Here is a 20,167-nt window from a genome sequence, read left to right on the forward strand (position 1 = left end):
CATTTGGAGAGTGCCCTTTGATAGGCCAGAGAGTTCGCCTGATGATGTGATAGATGGTTCTGGGCAGGTACTCAAGGTCTTCAACGAAGAACTCTGTGGGATACGCAGCATCTGGGGGCAATGGCTTCATCATGCTGAGCATTTGACTCATATTAGGTTCTGGTCGCTGAAAGATGCTCCCAATAGCTTCAGCATGCAGCTGACAGCCTTGTTCGAAGAGATCGCCAGGAGTGGGCAAGCCAGTGAGCCCAATGATGTCAAATGCATTGGCTTCGTGATGAACGTTGCCAGTCATCCACTCCAGGACCCAAGTCTTCGGATCTCTGCTATCTCCTTTGATGTGAAGTGTGGCATAGAATTGTAGCAGCAGCTCTTCATTCCAATGCTCTTCATTAGTAACAAACTGTAGCAGACCCACTTGCTTGAAGCAATCCAATGCTTCTTCTAGACAGGGCAGACCAGCTATAGCTTCAACATCAAGGCGCTTGTGAGGGAAGATGCGACCTTGGTTGTAAAGAATGCAAGAGTAATAGCTTTGTTGAGGATAGCTCTAGAACCGATCAGATGATATCCTTGCCCTTGAGTAGGGGTTCCTGGAGCTATTGAAGAACGTGTTGTCTTCCCTGAAGACATTGATGTTGAAGGAGCCAGGTGCTGATGCAGGACCTGGAAACCTTGGCAGTCTTGGGATTGGCTTCTGGACCTGAGGCCTGTGCTCAACATGATAGTTGAATTGGGGACCGGCAGCAGACTCAGGAACAGAAGTGGCGGGATCAGTGGCTTCGCTGTCTTCTGAAGCTTTTGCTGGGGAGGGCTCCACATTAGCTTCATTGGTGGTTGTGGCAGCCTCAGGATTTTCATCCTCCACATGACTAGCTGGAGGGTCGGTCACAGGCACGTTCTCCTGGAGAACTGCTTCTTGGTGGAACAAGGGAGTGGGATCTTGTGGTACTTCTTTTTCCTCTTGTGGGTGATCTGCCCATGAAGCATCCTGTGCAAGTGGCGTCAGTGGACGACCAATGCTGATGAGTTCACTGTTTTCAAACTGAGGAAGGACTGCATCATCTTCTACATTGTCATGATGACCAATGTCTTCAGCAGCGATGGGATCAGCTGCTGGAATGTCTTCAGCTTCAGGAGCCTCTGTGGAAGCAGGCTCATGAACTGTCAGTTGACGTTCTGCGTCAGGATGAACCATAGAAATGGGTTCAACTATCAAGGGCTCTGTGGGAGCAGCCCGAGCTTTCTTGGTCTTTCTCTTTTTCTTGGTGGGGGCAGTAGGAGAGGCTTCAGAGTGTTTCCTCTTCCTGGCTTCAGCCTCAGCAGTTCTTGTCTTCTTGAGATCTGAAGCTGTTGACCGGCTCTTTTGCTTCGAGCCAGTCATTCTCGTTGGGAAGACAATCGGAACTGCTTCTTGCCTTGGTGCATCAGATTCAGCCGTAGCAGGCTTCTTCTTCTTCTTTGCGGCCATCCTGGGGTCGATGCTAGGACGCCCAAGTGCTTTGCGCTTCTCAGCCTCATTATAGGCTTGCACACATCTGTCAGCCAGAGTCTTCATGCGCTCACGCGAACCCTGATCTTCTGCATGCTTCTTCACAAAGGCTTCCTTGAGCTCGTGCATCATGGTCTTGAAGTTCTTCACTTCTTGCATGCTGAGCTTGGCCATATGCTTCTTGAACTGAGCCTTTTCATAGTCAATCTTCTGCTTCAGTTCAACAATGCGCTGGGCAATAGCAAGTTCGGAAGCAATGGCGCCTTGGAAGGCGACACTAAGGCCAATAGGAAGCTGGAGATCTTCAAAGCTGATGTTTGGCGTGTCAAACCACTCGTCAATGAAGTTGTGGATGATGGTGACATCAAAGAGAGGCAGATCATTGAAGATTTCTGCTTCTTCTTTGCTCTTGATGAGTTTCTCAAGAGCGTCATCTGCAAGATCTTCATCACTTGACAGATCAATGTCGTCGTTGCGCAGGATGGCAGCAGCTGTTAGCTCTTTGCCAGGGTGAGACAGAGGCATCTTGGCCTTCTGGGGCTTGGAGACGCGTGATAAATCTTCAGACTGCACACTGTCTTCAGGAGGTGCAGTTGCCAATGGCTTCGCCCTTGAGATTTTTGGTGAAGGGGCTGGCTTTGAAGCTTTTGGCTTCTTCAACTGCTTTGGCTTCGGTACTGCAGGCGCGTCATCAGACTCAGTGTCAGCCACAGGCTCATTCACTGCAGTCCCTTGAACCAAGATGTAGGTGATGGGGCCTTCAAGGTTGGTGAATGGACCGATGACATTGGGTTCTGCATGTCATGTGCCATCTGCCCTTGGTGCTGAGGGACCAGGGTTGAAGTCTAACCCAAATTTCTTCTTGTTCTGCTTCGCTGAGTTTTGGGCAAACTGGAAGTTGCGCTTGAACAGATTGTCATCACGACACCAGAGTAGTGACGACGGATGTGCATCATCAGGCTATGGCCCACGGACCATGCATGGATAGAAGCTTTGGGCAATAGCTTCATCTCTGGACCTGGGTAGAAGGTTCTTGTATAAGATGTCTCCCCACGGTCTTTTGATGGCACTTTTCTCAGCATACTCTTGGGTTGTGAAGCGGTATTTGAACCATTGTTCTGCCCAATAGCGTCGAATCCATTGGATTCGGGTCTTGCGCTGACTATAATCTTCTTCAGGATCTGTCTTATACATTTCTGCGAGTTCATCAGGCAGATCTCTGGATGTTCCGCCACGATGTTGTCTGCCCCCCTTCCTTGCTGCTTTCTCTGAAGCCATAAACTTTAACTTGAAAGGCTTCAAGACGTTCAAAGGCTTCAAAGGCTTTCTCTTGCTGGACCAACAGGAACTGGCTTCAGGAGAATTTATGTGATGCTGTAAGAATTCTGCAAATGAATGCAGACTATGAGAACCAAAGGATTCTCCCACGGGCATGTACCTGTGACAGCATTAAGGTGCGAGGGAAGGGGAAGAGGTCATATGCATTCTCAGAAGATTTTGAAGATAAATCAGTTTAGAAGACATTGACCTCATCGTGCGAAGACATTCACTCATAGATAAGAAGTTGGTTCCAGATTTGTTCGAATCCACAGATCAGTACAAGTGAGGAATCTAACTACTTTGTGAAGTACAAGTGAATATACTAGGCATGTTATGAGATGTAGTATGAGAGAGATCTAGCTTTTGTGAACAGAAACTGCTTGTGGTAGAAAGTGAGAGATCAATAGGATCAATGGTGCTGTAAAACGGGAGTTTTATTTACCACACTGAGAACTGCTAGACGGAGTGGGAGATGAGGCCGAGCAGTTCACTCTTCCGTGCCCTAACTTGGCGACAGAGGACACCTACGGCGACTGCGGAGAGGACGATGTCCGCGGTCGGCGTGAAGACGGCGTCGGAGAGGTTGCGGCAGCGAAGCGCTTCGTCGCCGGCATCGTCGAGAGCTAGCGGTGGCGCTAGGGTTCGTGCGAGGGTGGAAGAAGAGAAAATGACCGCTGTGAGTGTGTATTTATAGGCACAGGGGCGGCACTGTGCTATTACACAGGTGCCCCTGGTGATTCGCATCTGAGGAACACGTGGCCAGTATGCGGAATTTTGGGTTTTGTTCCACGTCCCACGCACGCCTGGATTGCCGGGTGGTCGTTCCTACTTCTCCGGATTTCATGTGGAGGAATGAGCATTGAAAACGGACTTAATGGTTGTCTCTGTATCTTCTGCTGACAAGGATGCGGAGAAGACATTCGACAGTTTCAACATAATGCATATGACTTGGAGAGATAGAGTTTGAGATAGAAAGCATAGAGAAGTTGGGGTCCGATCACATTCACTTAGTTCAAAAGATTCAACACGAAGACATAGCTATAAGTGAATGCTGTAGAGGACAGAACACTAGCATATATATATATATATATATATATATATATATATATATATATATATATATAATCAACATAGTGAAGATAATCATGAAAATATGTTGAGTTCAAAGCCAAACTAAATGTGAAGACATTGCAAGGTAATGCCATGAGTGAAACACTTCAAAATAGAACGTTTGGTGGTGGCGTTACCCACCGTATAGGAAGTATTAGACCCAGACACGGCGCACAATTATCGTGGCGCTCCGAAGTCAAATTCCACATTAATGTATTCACACTTAGAATGTATGTCTTCATTGATTGAAGATATACTTCACTTCGTGTGTTGCACATCTAAGTCATCAATATGCATATGGGTTAGGATGTGTGCCTGATCACAGGACATTTGAGGATTCCAGGATATTTAGCTCACACCGTAACTTGCAAAACCTCTTCTCATCCAAGGGCTTGGTGAAGATATCTGCCAATTGCTCTTCATTGTTGATGTGTATGATATCAATGTCTTCCTTCACAACATGATCTCCGAGAAAGTGATGACAAATTTCAATATGCTTTGTCTTCCAGTGCTGAACTGGGTTGTTAGCAATCTTGATGGCGCTTTCGTTGTCGTAGTAAAGTGGCACTTGCTTCAGATGAATGCCATAGTCCTTGAGTGTTTGCTTCATCCATAGAAGCTGAGCGCAGCAAGATCCAGCAGCAATGTATTCAGATTCAGCAGTGGAGAGAGATACACAGTTCTGCTTCTTTGAAGACCAACATACAAGTGATCGTCCCAGAAAGTGACATGTGCCTGATGTAGACTTGCGATCAACTTTGTCACCAGCATAATCAGCATCCGAGAATCCAACCAGATCAAACTCTGAGCCCTTTGGATACCATAATCCTAGAGTTGGGGTGTGAGCCAAATATCGAAGAATTCGCTTCACAGCTAAGTGATGCGACTCCTTTGGTGCAGCTTGAAATCAAGCACACATGCAAACACTAAGCATAATATCTGGCCTAGATGCACATAGATAAAGTAAAGAACAAATCATGGAGCGGTATACCTTTTGATCAAACTATTTACCATTGTCGTCAGGACCCAGATGATGTTTGGCTGGCATTGGTGTTGTGAAGCCTTTGCAGTCTTGCATACCGAACTTCTTCAGGCAATCTTTGAGATACTTCTCTTGAGATATGAAGATGCCATTGCGTTGTTGTCATATTTGAAGACCAAGGAAGAACTTCAGCTCCCCCATCATGGACATCTGATATTGCTCTTGCATGATATATCCAAACTCTTCACTGTACTTCTGATTGGTGCAGCCGAAGATAATGTCATCCACATATATTTGGCACACAAACAGTTCACCATCATATGTCTTCGTGAAAAGAGTGGGATCTAGGGAACCAGGTATGAAGCCTTTGCTCTTCAGGAAGTATTTGAGTGTGTCATACCAGGCCCGAGGGGCTTGTTTGAGGCCATACAGTGCCTTGTTGAGCTTGTATACCATGTCAGGATGTTTTGGATTTTCAAAGCCAGGTGGTTGTGCAACATACACTTCTTCTTCAATCTTGCCATTGAGAAAGACACTCTTCACATCCATTTGATATAGAAGTATGTTATGATGATTTGCATAGGCCAGCAGTATGCGTATGGCTTCAAGTCTAGCCACAGGAGCAAATGTTTCATCGAAGTCAATGCCTTCCACTTGAGTATATCCTTGAGCAATGAGACGAGCTTTGTTTCTGACAACTTGACCATGCTCATCTTGCTTGTTGCGGTATATCCATTTGGTGCCTATTATATTGTGCTTTCGTGGATCAGGACGCTTAACCAGTTCCCATACATTATTCAACTCAAACTGTTGAAGCTCTTCTTGCATATCTTGAATCCATTCAGGTTCCATGAAGGCTTCTTCAACTTTCTTGGGTTCTTCTATTGAGACGAATGCAAAGTGCCCACAGAAATTTGCTAGCTGAGTTGCCCTTGAACGAGTGAGTGGACCAGGTGCATTGATGCTATCAATTATTCTTTCAATCTGCACTTCATTGGCAACGCGAGGATGTACAGGGCGAAGACTTTGCTCTTGCTATTCATTGTCGTTGTTGGAAGGAATGTCTTCAGGCTTAGCATTGTCTTCATGTTGATCAGGTGCTGAAATGATAAGTTCTTCTTCAGGATGAGCTTCAGAAGGTATAATTTCTCCAGTTCCCATTAGCTTGATTGATTCACTGGATGGAACTTCATCTAGCACATTTGGCAGCTGCTCTCTTTGTGAACCGTTGGTCTCATCGAACCGCACATCCACTGTTTCAACCACTTTGTAATGAAAGAGATTGAAGACTCTGTAGGAGTGCGAATCCTTTCCATATCCGAGCATAAAACCCTCATGTGCTTTTGGTGCAAATTTTGAGGTGTGATGTGGGTCCTTGATCCAGCACCTTGCGCCAAATACTCTGAAGTAACTGACATTTGGCTTCTTACCAGTAAGGAGCTCATAAGATGTCTTGTTCAGTAGCTTGTGAAGATAAACACGATTGATTGTATGGCATGCAGTATCAATGGCTTCGGGCCAGAATTTTCTTGGTGTCTTGTATTCATCTAGCATCGTTCTGGCCATCTCAATTAGTGTTCTGTTCTTGCGTTCGACTACGCCATTCTGCTGTGGCGTGTATGGGGCTGAGAATTCATGTGTGATGCCCAAGGTATCAAGATATGTATCAAGGCCAGTGTTCTTGAATTCAGTGCCATTGTCACTTCTGATGTGCTTTATCTTGGCGCCAAAATTGTTCATAGCTCGATTGGCGAAGCGTCTGAAGACATCCTGCACTTCAGTCTTGTAAAGGATTATGTGCACCCAAGTATATCTAGAATAATCATCAACAATAACGAAGCCATAGAGGAAAATAGTAGTAGTTAGAGTTGAGTAATGAGTGGGACCGAAAAGATCCATGTGAAGCAGTTCGAAGGGTTGAGTAGTAGTCATGATTGTCTTCGAGGGATGTTTGGCCCTCGTCATCTTCCCTGCTTCACAGGCACCGCATAAGTGGTCTTTCTTGAAGTTGACGCCCTCGATGCCTATGACATGCTTCTTCTTCGCAAGGGTGTGGAGGTTCCTCATGCCAGCATGTCCAAGCCTCCGATGCCACAGCCAGCATTCTGAAGCCTTTGCTAGAAGACATACTGCAAGCTGTGGCCCTGCTGAGAAATCTACCACATACAAATCATCTCGATACCCTTCAAACACTAGAGACTTGTCAGATTCCATTAGTACAAGGCAACGATATTTTCCAAACATTACGATCATGTTCAAATCGCAAAGCATTGAGACAGACATTAAGTTGAAGCCAAGGGATTCAACAAGCATGACTTTATCCATGTGTTGATCCTTTGAGATTGAAACTCTACCTAGACCCAATACCTTACTTTTACCAGTGTCAGCAAATGTGATGTGGCTCTTGTCGGATGGACGTAAGGTTGAGTCCATAAGAAGACTTCTTTTGCCAGTCATGTGATTTGTACACCCACTGTCAATAATCCATTCTGAAGACGCTGGTGTCGTACCCTACAGTGCAGTTAGGGGGATAGGCTTCACCAAGAGCATTGTGAAGCAAAAACATTTGACGAACCAGTGGGTTATGAAAGCTTAGATCCAGGTTAGGACTAATAGGGAGAGTAGCAAGCGATTCAGGTATGAAGTACATAGTAAGACCATTTGGGCATTTGATCTTGCGCCCTACAAGATGTTTAAGGTCCCCAGCAATAGCGTCAGACGATTTTGGTTTTTTGCTGGAGACCTTTCCCTGCAAAAGAGAGTTAAGCCTTCTTAACCACCCACATCTTCAAGGGCGGCTTAGAAGCAATAAGTCTAAGTGCAGCATCTAAGAATTTTGGCTTTGAAGCCTTAGCAAACAGTCTTGCAGGCAGATAATAGTACTCATAAGAATAAGCAGAATAGTTCTTGGTCTTATGAACATGGCGGTTTGATGAACCGCTCTCATATTCATATGCCTGAGTATGATTTTCCTGCAAAACATTTGCGTTAGTGCGACTCAGGTGAGTCCTCTGTCTGTATGAAGCCTTTGGACCGTATGAAGCCTTTGGTCTAAGGTTTGTCTTCTTCACGTGAGGTGTCATGATGACATTCACAGGAAGACTCTCCAGACACCTTTTCGGAACCCAGATCTTCTTCATAGGCGGTCCATTCCTGCAGTTAGTACCAATGTACCTGGCAAACACTTCACCATTCTGATTCTTAAACAGTATATAGTTTGCATCAAAGGGTTCATCAATGATAATGGGGTTAGCACAAGTGAAGCCAGATAGATTGGATGGATCTGCTGAAGGTTCCTTTGCAGCAACCCACATGGTTTTGGGGTACTGCTCAGGTTTCCAGTAAGAGCCATCTGCATTCATTTTCCTTACGAACCCTACACCCTCTTTCCTAGGGTTTCGGTTCAGAATCTGCTTTTTCAGGACATCGCACAGTGTTTGATGCCCTTTAAGACTTTTGTACATCCCTGTTTCAAGCAATGTCTTCAACCTAGCATTCTCATCAGCAATAGCGGTGGTATCCTCAGCAGAGGGGTTAGTTACCGCATCAACAATTGAAGATATTGCAACAGCAGTAGCAGTAGAACATTCAGCAACAGAAGTAGCATTATCACGCTCAATGCATTTAAGACATGGTGGTTCAAATCCTTCCTGAGCGGGACTGATCTGTTTGGAGCGAAGTGACTCGTTTTCCGTTTGAAGATCTTCATGAACCGCTCTCAATTTCTCAAGATCTTGCTTCCTTTGAAGATAATCATAGGAAAGCTTTTCATGAGTCGTTGAGAGAGTTTCATGACGACTTTCAAGTTCCTGATACTTAACGTGAAGATTTTTTATGTCTTCAATTAAGGATTCAGATCGAGTCATTTCAGCACCTAACAGATCATCGCTTCTGTCTAACAGTTTTTGAATATGTTCCATAGCTTTCTGTTGTTCAGTTGCAATTTTAGCAAGTGTTTTGTAGCTAGGTTTTGAACCACAATTAGAGTCATTGTCACTAGATGTTTGATAGTGAGTAGTGCGTGTGTTTACCTTGGCACCGCGTGCCATGAAGCAGTAGGTAGAAGCGGAGTAGTCCTTGTCATTTGCATCAGTGTCGGTGATGAAGTCATTGTCTTCAGTGTTGAAGATGGACTTGGCAACATATGCTGTAGCCAGACTTGCGATGCCTGAGTCGGATTCCTCCTCAGACTCCACCTCCGCCTCCTCAGAAGCAGACTCCTCCTCTGAATCCATTTCCTTGCCAACAAACGCACGTGCCTTGCCAGATGAGCTCTTCTTGTGTGATGAAGACTTTGAGGAAGACTTGGAAGAAGACTTTGAGTATTTCTTCTTCTTCTTCTTGTCGTCAGAGTCATATTCCTTGCTCTTCTTCTTCTTTTTGTTCTCATTGTCCCACTGTGGACACTCAGAGATGAAGTGGCCAAGTTTCTTGCACTTGTGACATGTTTTCTTCTTGTAGTCATGAGCAGGAGCTTCATCATTCCTTGAACTTGATCAGGAAGACTTTCTGAAGCCTTTCTTCTTGGTGAATTTTTGGAACTTCTTGACAAGCATAGCAAGCTCCCTTCCAATGTCTTCAGGGTCATCAGAACTGCTGTCAGATTCTTCTTCATATGAGGAGACAGCTTTTGCCTTCAAGGCACGAGTTTGCCCATAGTTTGGACCGTACATCTCTCTTTTCTCTGAAAGCTGAAACTCATGTGTGTTGAGCCTCTCAAGTATGTCAGACGGAGCGAGTGTCTTGAAATCAGGACGTTCTTGAATCATCAGGGCCAGGATGTAAAACGAACTATCAAGTGATCTCAGCAGCGTCTTGACGACTTCGTGTTTGGTAATCTCAGTGGCGCCGAGGGCTTGAAGCTCATTTGTGATGTCAGTGAGTCGGTCAAATGTGTGCTGGACATTCTCATTGTCATTTTGCTTGAAGCGGTTGAAGAGGTTGCGAAGGACACTGATTCTATGATCTCTCTGGGTTGAGATGCCTTCATTGACTTTGGAGAGCCAGTCCCAGACCAGCTTGGATGTCTTCAAAGCACTCACACGGCCATACTGTCCTTTAGTCAGATGACCACAGATGATATTCTTCGCAGTAGAGTCCAGTTGAACGAGTTTCTTGACATCAGCAGCAGTGACACCTTCTCCAGCCTTGGGAACGCCGTTCTCTACGACATACCATAAGTCGACGTCAATGGCTTCAAGATGCATACGCATCTTATTCTTCCAGTAGGGATATTCAGTTCCATCGAAGACGGGGCATGCAGCGGAGACTTTAATTATCCCTGCAGTCAACATAGCTAAAACTCCAGGTGGTTAAACCGAATCACACAGAACAAGGGAGCACCTTGCTCTGATACCAATTGAAAGTGCGTTATATCGACTAGAGGGGGGTGAATAGGCAATTTTTATGAAAGTCTTCAGAACATGGGAGTTTTGAAGACAAACTATAAAATTAAACCTATTACCATGCAGCGGAAGGCAGACTACACTAGGCAAACCATAGTCAAGTATTCAATGAAGTGAAAGCACAAAGACTAATAGCAGCTAGGTAGTAAGGATCAGGTAGGAAGATATTGTGAAACCAAACAGAACACGCAGTCACTCAGTGAAGACAAATGATAGAGCAAACATACAATGACTTCACAAGGAGTAACAGTAAGTAAAGTGAAGTGAAGATGAAACCAGTGATGCGTTGAAGACAATGATTTGTTGGACCAGTTCCAGTTGCTATGACAACTGTACGTCTGGTTGGAGCGGCTAGGTATTTAAACCTTAGGACACACAGTCCCGGACACCCAGTCCTGAACACGCAGCTCAGGACACCCAGTCCTCACCGTATTCTCCTTGAGCTAAGATCACATAGACCTCGCCCAATCACTCTGGTAAGTCTTCAAGGTAGACTCCCAAACCTTCACAGACTTCGTTCACCGGCAATCCACAATATCTCTTGGATGCTCAGAACGCGACACCTAACCGGCTGGAGAATGCACATTCCTCAAGTGTAATAAGTCTTCAGATCACACAGACAAGAAGACTTAAGTGATGCCCAATTCTCTCTGGCTCTGAGTGGTTAGGGCTTTATCCTCACAAGGAATTCTCTCTCAAAGGCTTCGAGGTGGGTTGCTCTCAAACGACAAAAGCCGTACTTTCAATCTGAGCAGCCAACCGTTTATGGTTGTAGGGGGCGGGCTATTTATAGCCACTTGGCAACCCGACCTGATTTGTCCGATATGACCCTGGGTCACTAAGGAACTGACACGTTTCCAACGGTCTGATTTCAAACTCACACGGCAACTTTACTTGGGCTACAAGCAAAGCTGACTTGTCCGACTCTGGACAAGATTCGCTCTCATAGTCTTCACTCGAAGACATAGGTTTTTGGTTTAGGCATCACTTCAGTCATTCTGACTGGTTCTCTTGGACCCCACTTAACAGTACGGTGGTTCCTATGACTCAACACAAAAGAAAAAGACCTACGAAAGATCTAAGTCTTCGAGCTCCATAGGCTTCATATCGTGTCTTCTCTTGTCATAGTCTTCAATGTGAATATCTTCATATACCACCTTTGACTTCAATGTCTTCATACATTTTTAGGGGTCATCTCTGGTAGTAAAACTGAATCGATGAGGGACTTCTACCTGTGTTATCCTGCAATTCTCACAAACACATTAGTCCCTCAACTAGGTTTGTCGTCAATACTCCAAAACCAACTAGGGGTGGCACTAGATGCACTTACAGGAAGGCTATTCATTGTTTTGCTTGATGCTGAAAAATGTTGATTATGGTGGCGACATGAGGCACAGTGGGGTTGAGTGGTGAGGTTGCACCAGAGAAAGCAAGAAGATACATGTAGTGGAAAATGAGAGGTGCCCGCAAAAAAGAGGGAAATGAGAGTAGTTATTGCGACAACACCGTGGACATAAGAGAAAAATGAAAAACCAAAAGGCAGGTATGTGGTAGGGCTGGGAGAAAGCGAAGAGAGCATTGTCCCAAATCATCTGTAGCAACGGTCATTCGTCAAATAAAACCTCTGTGGATCACATGAGTAAAAGAAATAGGAAAAAGATTAAAAAAATGAAATACCACAGATGTTATCTAGGTTCGAACAAAGAAAACGAGTGACTTCTTAAAGCAAAAAGGCATGGTTAAATCAAATAATGCAATGCATACGATGGATAGTTGAAAACCACAATCGAATGATGGCTTCTCAAAATCATACAGTCAGGTCACCCTTGTCCTCGACAACTATGTTGTGCAAAATTACACAACATGACATCACCTGTCACAATGTCTTTGATTCCCAATCAATACAGGTCCACGAACAATACTCCAACGAGTTTGGAGCACTCCAAATACCCTCCCCACATCCTTCCTAGCTGCTTCTTGTAGTATTGCAAAGTGCACTATTTGTTGCTATGGGGATCAGATATGATCTTGACAAATGACACTCACAAGGATAGATACAATAGGCAAGGTAGTACCCCATGTTGTAATTGAATGAAATATGCCCTAGAGGCAATAATAAAGTTGTTATTTATATTTCCTTATATCATGATAAATGTTTATTATTCATGCTAGAATTGTATTAACCAGAAACTTAGTGCATGTGTGAATACATAGACAAACAGAGTGTCCCTAGTATGCCTCTACTTGACTAGCTCGTTAATCAAAGATGGTTAAGTTTCCTAGCCATGGACATGTGTTGTCATTTCATGAACGGGATCACATCATTAGAGAATGATGTGATGGACTAGATCCATCCGCTAGCTTAGCACTATGATTGTTTAGTCTATTGCTATTGCTTTGTTCATGACTTATACATGTTCCTATGACTATGAGATTATGCAACTCCCGAACACCGGAGGAACACTTAGTGTGTTATCAAATGTCACAACATAACTGGGTGATTATAAAGATGCTCTACAGGTGTCTCCGATGCTGCTTGTTGAGATGGCATAGATTGAGATTAGGATTTGTCACTCTGATTGTCAGATAGGTATCTCTGGGCCCTCTCAGTAATGCACATCACTATAAGCCTTGCAAGCAATGTGACTGATGAGTTAGTTGCAGGATGATGCATTACAGAATGAGTAAAGAGACTTGCCGGTGACGATATTGAACTAGGTATGATGATACAGACAATCGAATCTCTGGCAAGTAACATACCGATGACTAAGGGAACAATGTATGTTGTTGTGCGATTTGACCATTAAAGATCTTCGTAGAATATGTAGGAACCAGTATGAGCATCCAGGTTCTGCTATTGTTATTGACCGGAGATGTGTCTCGGTCATGTCTACATAGTTCTCTAACCCTTAGGGTCCGCGCGATTATCGTTCGATGACGATATGTATTATGAGTTATGTGATTTGATGTACCGAAGGTTGTTCGGAGTCCCGGATGAGATCACGGACATGGCGAGGAGTCTTGAAATGGTCGAGAGGTAAAGATTCATACATTGGAAGGCTATATTCGGACATCGGAAAGGTTCCGAGTGATTCGGGTATTTTTCGGAGAACTTGGGAGTTACGGGAATTCATCGAGGGATGTGTTGGGCCTTATTGGGCTTTAGTGGAAAGGAGAGACGGGCCACAAGGGGAGGCAGCACGCCCCCCCATGGGATGGTCCGAATTGGACTAGGAGGTGGCGGCGCCCCCTCTTTACTTCTCCCTCTCCCTCTCCCTCTCCTTCCTTCTTCTTCTTCTACTTGGACTAGGAAAGGGGGAAACCTACTCCTACTAGGAGTAGGAATCCCCCCTTTGGGCACCCCTTGAGGCCGACCCTCCTCCTCCTCCCCTCCTTTATATACGGGACAGGGGGCACCCCATAGACACACAAGTTGATCTTTAACCATGTGCAGTGCCCCCCTCCACAGTGTTCCACCTCGGTCATATTGTCGTAGTGCTTAGGCGAAGCCCTACGTCAGTAACTTCATCATCACCGTCAACACGCCGTCGTGCTGACGAAACTCACCCTCGGCCTCAACTAGATCAAGAGTACGAGGGACGTCACCGAGCTGAACGTGTGCAGATCGCGGAGGTGCCGTGCGTTCGGTACTTGAGCAGTTGGATCACGAAGACGTTCGACTACATCAACCGCGTTACTAAACGCTTCCGCTTTCCGTCTATGAGGGTATGTAGACACACTCTCCCCTCTCGTTGCTATGCATCTCCTAGATAGATCTTGCGTGATTGTATGAATTTTTTTCAAATACTGCGTTCCCCAATAGTGTCATCCGAGCCAGGTTTATGCGTAGATATTATATGCACGAGTAGAACACAAAGAGTTGTGGGCGATAATAGTCATAGTGCTTACCAGCATGTCATACTTTGATTCGGTGGTATTGTTGGATGAAGCGGCCGAGACCGACATTACATGACCGCATTCATGAGACTGGTTCTACCGACATGCTTCGCACACAGGTGGCTAGTGGGTGTCTGTTTCTCCACCTTTAGTTGAATCGATTTTGACTACGCCCGGTCCTTGTTGAATGTTAAAACAGCACACTTGATGAAAAATCGTTGTGGTTTTGATGCATAGATAAGAATGGTTCTTACTAGAAGCCCGTAGCAGCCACGTAAAACTTGCAACAACAAAGTAGAGGACGTCTAACTTGTTTTTGCAGGGCATGTTGTGATGTGATATGGTCAAGACATGATGAGATATAAATTGTTGTATGAAATGATCATGTTTTGTTAAAGTTATTGCCTTATGGTTGTCTCTTTATTGTATAAGATGCAAGCGCCTTATAATTGCTTTACTTTATCGCTATGTGATAGCAATAGTTACAAAAGCAATAGTTGGCGAGACGACCATGTGACGACACATTGATAGAGACCAAGATGATGGAGACCATGGTGTCATGCAGGTGACGATGGTGATCATGATGGTACTTTGGAGATGGGGATCAAAGGCACAAGATGATGATGACCATATCATGTCACATATTTTGATTGCATGTGATGTTTATCTTTTATGCATCTTATTTTTGCTTAGTATGATGGTAGCATTATGAGATGATTCCTTACTAAAATTTCAAGGTATAAGTGTTCTCCCTGCGTATGCACCGTTGCGATAGTTCTTCGTGCTGAGACACCATGTGATGATCGGGTGTGATAAGCTCTACGTTCACATACAACGGGTGCAAGCCACTTTTCCACAAGTAGAATACTTAGGTTAAACTTGACGAGCCTAGCATATGCAGATATGGCCTCGGAACACTGAGACCGAATGGTCGAGCGTGAATCATATAGTAGATATGATCAACATAGTGATGTTCACCATTGAAAACTTCTCCATCTCACGTGATGATCGGACATGATTTAGTTGATATGGATCACATGATCATTAAGATGACTAGAGAGATGTCTATCTAAGTGGGAATTCTTAAGTAATATGATTAATTGAACTTAAATTTATCATGAAATTAGTCATGATAGTATTTGCACATCTATGTTGTAGATCAATTGCTCGCGTATAGCTTCGCCATTTTATTTATGATATGTTCCTAGAGAAAACTAAGTTGAAAGATGTTAGTAGCAATGATGCGGACTAGCTCCATGATCTGAGGATTATCCTCATTGCTCCACAAAAGAATTATCTCCTTGATGCACCACTAGGTGATGGACCTATTGCAGGAGCAGAGGCAGATGTTATGAATGTTTGGCAAGCTCGGTATGATGACTACTTGATAGTTTAGTGCACCATGCTTTACGGCTTAGAACCAGGATTTCAAAAATGTTTTGAATGCCACGGAGCATATAAGATGTTCCAAGAGTTGAAATTAGTATTTCAGACTCATGCCCGTGTCGAGAGGTATGAGACCTCTGACAAGTACTTTTGCCTACAAGATGGAGGAGAATAGCTCAGCTAGTGAGCATGTGCTCAGAATGTCTGGGTACTACAATCACTTGAATCAAGTGGGAGTTAATCTTCCAGATAAGATAGTGATTGACAGAGTTCTCTAGTCACTATCACCAAGTTACTGGAACTTTTTGATGAACTATAATATGCAAGGGATAACGAAAACGATTCCCGAGCTCTTCGCGATGCTGAAATCGGCAAAGGTAGAAATCAAGAAAAGCATCAAGTGTTGATGGTTGACAAGACCACTAGTTTAAAGTAAAAGGGCAAGGGAAAGAAAGGGAACTTCAAGAAGAATGGCAAGCAAGTTGCCACTCCCATGAAGAAGCCCAAAGCTAGACCCAAGCTTGAAACCGAGTGCTTCTACTGCAAAGGAAATGGTCACTGGAAGCGGAACTGTCCCAAATACTTAGCGGATAAGAAAGATGGAAAAGTGTACATAAAGTATATATAATATACATGTTATTGATGTGTACTTTACTAGTTTTCATAGTAGCCCCTGGGTATTTGATACTGGTTCACTTTCTATGATTAGTAACTTGAAACAGGAGTTACAAAATGAACATAGACTAGTTGAGGGCGAAGTGATGATGTGTGTTGTAAGTGATTCCAGGGTTGATAAGATCACCATCGCATACTCCCTCTACCTTCGGGATAATTATTGGAACTAAATAAATGTTATTTGGTGTTTGCATTGAGCGTAAATATGATTGGATCATGTTTATTGCAATACAGTTATTCATTTAAGTCAGAGAATAATTGTTGTTCTGTTTACATGAATAAAACCTTATATTGTCTTACATCCAATGTAAATGGTTTACTGAATCTTGATCATGGTGATACACATAATATTGATGCCAAAGGATGCAAAGTTAATAATTATAGTGCAAGTTATTTGTGGCACTACCGTTTAAGTCATATTTGTGTAAAGCGCATGAAGAAACTCCATGTTGATTTGCTTTTGGAATCACTTGATTATGAATCACTTCATGCTTGCGAACCATGCCTCATGGGCAAGATGACTAAAACTCCATTCTTCGGAACAATGGAGCGAGCAACAGACTTATTGGAAATAATACATACTGATGTATGCGATCCAATGAGTGTTGAGGCTCGCAGAGGGCATCGTTATTTTCTGACCTTCACAGATGATTTGAGAATATATGAGTATATCTACTTAATGAAACACAAGTCTGAATCGTTTGAAAAGTTCAAAGAATTCCAGAGTGAAGTGGAGAATCATCATAACAAGAAAATAAAGTTTCTACAATATGATCGCGGAGACGACATATTTGAGTTACGAGTTTGGCCTTCAGTTGAAACAAATGTCGAATAGTTTCACAACTCATGCCACTTGGAACAACACAGTGTAATGGTGTGTCCGAACGTCGTAACCGTACTTTATTAGATATGGTGCGATCTATGATGTCTCTTACCGATTTACCACTAACGTTTTGGGGTTATGCATTAGAGATAGGTGCATTCACGTTAAATAGGGCACCATCTAAAAATCCATTGAGATGACACCATATGAACTGTGGTTTAGCAAGAAACCTAAGCTGTCGTTTCTTGAAGTTTGGGATTTTGATGCTTATGTGAAAAAGCTTTCAGCCTGATAAGCTCAAACCCAAATCGAAGAAGTGTGTCTTCATAGGATACCCAAAAGAAACTGTTGGGTACACCTTCTATCACAGATCCGAAGGCAAGATCTTTGTTGCTAAGAGTGGATCCTTTCTAGAGAAGGAGTTTCTCTTAAAAGAAGTGAGTGGGAGGAATGTAGAACTTGATGAGGTAATTGTACCTTCTCCTGAATTGGAAAGTAGTTCATCACAGAAATCAGTTCCACTGATGCCTACACCAATTAGTGAGGAAAGTTAATGATGATGATCACGAAACTTCATATCAAGTTACTACCGAACCTCGTAGGTCAACCAGAGTACCTTCCGCACCAGAGTGGTATGGTAATCCTGTTCTGGAAGTCATGTTACTAGACCATGATGAACCTACGAACTATGAGGAAGCGATGATGAGCCTAAATTCCACGAAATGGCTTAAGGCCATGAAATATGAGATGGGATCCATGTATGAGAACAAAGTGTGGACTTTGGTGGATGAGGGAGTCCTGGATTAGGGGGTCTCCGGACAGCCGAACTATATCCTTTGGCCGGACTGTTGGACTATGAAGATACGAGATTGAAGACTTCGTCCCATGTCCGGATATGACTCTCCTTGGAGTGGAAGGAAAGCTAGGCAATACAGATATGTAAATCTCCTCCCTTGTAACCGACCTTGTGTAACCCTAGCCCCCTCCGGTGTCTATATAAACCGGAGGGTTTTAGTCCGTAGGACAACAGACAATCATACCATAGGCTACCTTCTAGGGTTAGCCTCTATGATCTCGTGGTAGATCAACTCTTGTAATGCTCATATCATCAAGAACATTCAACCAGAACATAGGGTATTACCTCCATCAAGAGGGCCCGAACCTGGGTAAACATCGTGTCCACTGCCTCCTGTTACCATCCGCCTTAGACGCATAGTTCGGGACCCCCTACCCAAGATCCGCCGGTTTTGACATTGACATTGGTGCTTTCATTGAGAGTTCCACTGTGCCTTCGCCATAAGGTTTGATGGCTCCTTCGATCATCGGTAACGATGCGGTCCAGGGTGACGTTTTCCTCCCCGGACAGATCTTTGTATTTGGCGGCTTCGCACTGCGGGCCAATTCGCTTGGCCATCTGGAGCAGATCTAGAGCTATGCCCCTGGCCATCAGGTCAGATTCGAAAACTTGAACTACACGGCCGATATCCACGGAGACTTGATCTTCAACGGATTCGAGCCCATGTCAGGTGCGCCGCACAGTCACGACAAGCATGACGTAAGTCTGCTGTCGGACAGTATTCGGGAGATCGCATCTGCAACAACTCTGGCTATCAATCCGGAGCAAATCACGCCATTCGAGAGTGGAGGGATAGACCCCGCCACGGAGGCTGCACTCTTAACGACGATAGAGCCAGACGCTGACTTCACCCCTTACGAGAGCCGTGTTACCAAACCACTGGATTCACCCCCGGCCACAGACTCCGAGCTGCTCATATTCGTGCCCGCCGGACCCGACTGGGTGCCGATCATGGAGTTCACCTCCGCGGATATCTTTCAGCACTCGCCTTTCGGTGATGTGCTAAATTCATTAAGGTCTCTCTCCCTGTCACGAGAACCTTGGCCGAACTATGCTCGGCTAGAATGGGATGCGAACGACGAAGAAATTCGTTGCCCACCCACCACCCACTTAGTAGCCACCGTCACGACTTAACCGACATTCTTAACTTTGAATCCAAAGACATCGACGACATGAACGAAGATGCAAGGGACGAACAGGAACTAGCGCCCACAGGGCACCGGACAACCACTTCATCACATGACATATACATGGTGGATACACCCAAAGAGGGCAATGGCGAAGAGACAGCGGAGGATGCCCCCTCCAAGCAACCCAAGCGCCGACGTCAGCGGCGCCGCTCTAAGTCCCGCCATAGCAAAAACAGTGATAACAGCGCAAGAGGAAATAGCAGTCCAGTCGACTCTAGAAGAAACGACGACTATGCCGCCCCGCTGGCAGAGCACGATCAAGATGCAAACGGCGAAAACAGTGCGGATCCAGCGTCCGAAGACGGTGATACCAAGGATAAACCTCATCAAACCCCGTCCGGGGAGGAAAACAGTCCGGACGAATATGCACACATCATCCCGAAAACGCACTCGGAGCAAGAGAACCTCCGTAGAAAGCTTATTGCCACAGCGAGGAGCCTGAAGAAGCATAAGCAAAGGATTAAGGCCGCACAAGATACACTCAACAGCAGGTGGAACAAAGTGCTCGACAACGAAACAAAGTATGGTGGAAGTTACCACACAAATAGCTATCCAAAGCACAAGCTATTACCTGAATTCGACGATGAGGCCTTAGAGCCCACACAGCCGAAAAATGATACGGCCAACCGGCCGGATCCACCACCTTGTGACCGCAATAGAGTGGCTAACAAAGTCGCACATAAGTCAACACACGATCTACGTGAGAATATGCGCCGAAAATCCGGTGTAACCAGATCCATCTATGGATCTAGGAAGAGCGCTCCGGCCAAAATCAAAACCAAATACTACAACCGTCCGAACACCATGGCATATCCCAATACAGGGGCGCCGCACACCCCCTATGTTTCACCGATGAGGTGCTGGATCACAAATTCCCAGAAGGATTCAAACCAGTGAATATAGAGGCATATGACGGGACCACAGGCCCTGGATTCTAGACGAGGATTTTATCCTCCATATTCATATGGCTCGCGGAGACGATCTCCATGCCATTAAATACTTGCCCCTCAAGCTTAAAGGGCCAGATGGCA

Source organism: Triticum aestivum, chromosome 5A (genome assembly GCF_018294505.1).
Source record: "Triticum aestivum cultivar Chinese Spring chromosome 5A, IWGSC CS RefSeq v2.1, whole genome shotgun sequence".
In the NCBI taxonomy this organism is placed as follows: domain Eukaryota; kingdom Viridiplantae; phylum Streptophyta; class Magnoliopsida; order Poales; family Poaceae; genus Triticum; species Triticum aestivum.